Genomic DNA, 3401 nt, shown 5'->3' with positions numbered 1-3401 from the left:
ATATTAAAATAAGTTCCACAAATTAAAATTTCAAAGAAAATGAGTTACAAATAATTCACCCATCAATCTTGATTTTGAATATTCTAGAATAAATGTTTGAGCTGCAATGCATTTGGGTCAATTGTCAAAGTCCTCCACCAGAGACCAGGTTAAAAATTAATCAGCAATAGCTTTTCCTGGGCTTTGTGTGTTGTATTAGTCTAATCAGCTACTCCCCTGCGGGGGAAAGGCTGGAATTAGAGTTGTCAAGATGAAGTAAATTGGAAGTAGAAATGATGAATTCTCCCTTTTGCTCAAAAGAAACACAGATCTTTAAAAAGCAAATTTTCTTTTTACAAAGTGGAAATACTCCGCTGTCATCTGATATGTTAAAGTAGAACCAACCATTACCCATTGAAAGTGAGAACCAGTCCATGAAGCAGGAAGAGTGGAACAGAACGAGTTTTCAGAAGACTTGATCTTCTAATTCATTCTCTGTAGAGTAACAAATGGTTGTCCTTTCATTGTAATGTATTTTCTAGCTCAATGCCCCCACTCACATCTGCAAAAAATTTAGAAAATAACACTTGTCGCGAATGTGTTTTCAAGGTCTAGGAGATTGCAGATCCCTTAACTCTTTATGATTCTGGTGTAATCAAGGCTACGAAGAAATGACTTTCTTAACATGAAAGTTGGGCTAATGGGGAACACCTGTGGAATCATAAACTCCCCCAAACCAACATCATTTCCCATACATACAACAAAGATAGACCATCATCAAACACCTTCCACTTGGGGGGAGAGCAAGCTACAAAACAATGTACAATCATCCTGTGTTACAAGGACATATCTTTCTTACCAGGTAAGCATTGGGGTCATTAACTTAACACCCTCGAGGCAAAGCTATAATAAACTATGGATCATAGCATGATGAAGGTCACAGGAGAGCCGTTTAACTGAATTCCTAACATGAGCTATTCATGAAAAAAAAAGACGTGACTGAAGTGTTTCTATGCTTGGATGCTATAACATATTTTTAATAAAAATAACAGCAGTAATAGAAAAAGCAGAAAAGAAAGGCAAGTATCCCACTGCAGCTGAACCCATTTAACAGAGACTATCCATGTTCTCGATCCCTCAGGAAAAGGTCTGTGGTTAAACACAGGAGGAGGGCATTTCCTGGGTATGTGTCATCTGTCATACTACCACCAGCAGAAACGCCTACAGAAGGTGGCCCATTCGTTTTTCCATAATAGACTGTTTTGTTTCCCTCCCATTGCCACACCCTTGGGATACTTTAATACTACTTCTGTGTAGTTCTCGGTGGGTAGCTTCAATAACTAGCAGCACAGCCTAAAGTTAACATTTTCCATGTCGCGAGAGTGTATGCCACATACTGTAAAATTTTATTTTTAAGGTTACCTTTTACAACATGAGCGATTCCAAACGGCAATTTCGTAAACATAAAATGCGCCGTATTTTTCTAAGATGTTCCTTTGTTTCTCAAATTAGCATGTCAAGACACCTACTCGATATAACTTCATCATGCTCTGGGAAGGACTAATGAACGAAAGCTAACAGCTCCCAGTCGGAGGCCGCGGCGTGTCTAGCTCACACCTAAGGCGATAGCAGATGCATAAGGGAGTTCTCTGAAAATACGTGCCCCGGAAGGTACAAGCTCAGATGAGACCTGGGTACAAGTCCTCACTGAAGAACTAAGAAGCAAAGGGAAAAATTTTCAGCTTCTAATTGTGCTGAGCAGAGAAGGAAGACACAGGTCTTAGGTAACAATAACAATCCTTTTCAATAATCCCAACACACACTAGATCCCTGACATTCATCAAAGAGTTAACCTCAAGCACAGACAGAAGATACCATCTAAATAAAAACAGAAGACAACCAACTTATATATAGCAAAGGCTTGTAGGGGATATTTCTTGAAGCTGGAAGGACATTGGACCTCAATTGATTTTAGTTCTCTCTCGTTCTCTCCGAGTGTTATGTGAAAGACTGAAGCCTGTGGACATGGGAAGCCAGGTTCAAGTACAGCAATGTATGCACCGAGTTTCCTGTCATAAAGACCATGAGGAAATGGAAAGAGAGGATTCGAGGGGTAGCAAATAATGCCCTAGTAAGATTTCCCTTAGCTGTGCCATTTAGCTAGGACCCAGAAAGGAAGTTTCACTTAAGCATCTAAGAGAATAGAAAAATGGAAAAGTTGTATAAAGTCAATGGATAACAAGTGTTTCTCCCAATTAAAAATGTGCTTTGTCACCAGTGGAAGGGGAAGCCCTTGGTCCTGCCAAGACTGAACCCCCAGTGAACGTGATTGTTGGGGGAAGGGCGGTAATGGGGAGAGGATGGGGAGGGGAACACCCATAGAGAAGAGGAGGGAGAGGGGTTAGGGGGATGTTGGCCCGGAAACTGGGAAGGGGAATATGTAAATAAGAAATACTCAAGTTAATAAAGATGGAAAAAAAAGAAAAAAATGTGCTTTGTCGTCATCAATAAAGATGTGGAAATGAAAAAGAGGAAACAGTAAATGCAAATCTACTTAAGTAATACCATTTCACAAATGTGGATTGAACCTTCACTATGAACAACGTACAGTTTCAGATACCAGATGAATCTGCATGAGAGACAGCATTCTCATTCCTAAATAGGCTTGGAAATAGACAAAGAAACTTGGACAATAATCCCACCCACATGTTCACCCACAAGGGCAAGGTTATGAAAGCTTATGGCCCATGGTTCTAACCAAGCCTGAGAGTTCAGTTTTCCAACACAAATTTACAATTGACCTAGCATGACTTATAGATAGGAACTCATGATGCCTAGTGATAGGACAGAGGACATGGTGACCACACAGCTGGAGAGACAGAATTGGTATAAAATGGAGCTGTGAACCAGAGACTGTATTAGCATGTATTAAGGATGTGCCCCTACGATGATTGATCGGGACATGGCTTGTTGGGTAAAGTACTTGCTTCACTAGTAAGGCCCTCAGTTTGATCTTCAGAGCCCACAGGGGGCTTGTTCTCTAGCCAGCCTCCCCTAATAGGATAGAAAATGGTACAAATAGAAAGTAGACTCTGGGAGCAATCTATGGTGCAAAAACATAGTGGAAACTGCATATCAGGAGACTGCAGTAAGAGACCATGCAGGCTGGGACACATGCTAGCATAGGCAAGGCAGCAGAAGGGGGCCATTTTAATTTCCTTTTCTATAAAATGGTGAGCTACAGAAGGCTTTAAGCAGACAAAGTGACATGAAGAAACTCAGTACCCGCTTGTGAAAGTCAAACTGGCCATGGTTTCATGAATGGAACACAGGAGAAGAGAGATCAGAGGCAGTGAATACTAGAAATAGCTGGAAGCAGAAGTCAAAAGATTTCTTGCCAAAAGAGGCATTTTTTCATCACT

The sequence above is a fragment of the Rattus rattus genome, chromosome 3, assembly GCF_011064425.1.
Source record: "Rattus rattus isolate New Zealand chromosome 3, Rrattus_CSIRO_v1, whole genome shotgun sequence".
NCBI lineage: Eukaryota > Metazoa > Chordata > Mammalia > Rodentia > Muridae > Rattus > Rattus rattus.
The sequence above is the reverse complement of the archived record's forward strand: the minus strand, read 5'-3'. Positions refer to the sequence as shown.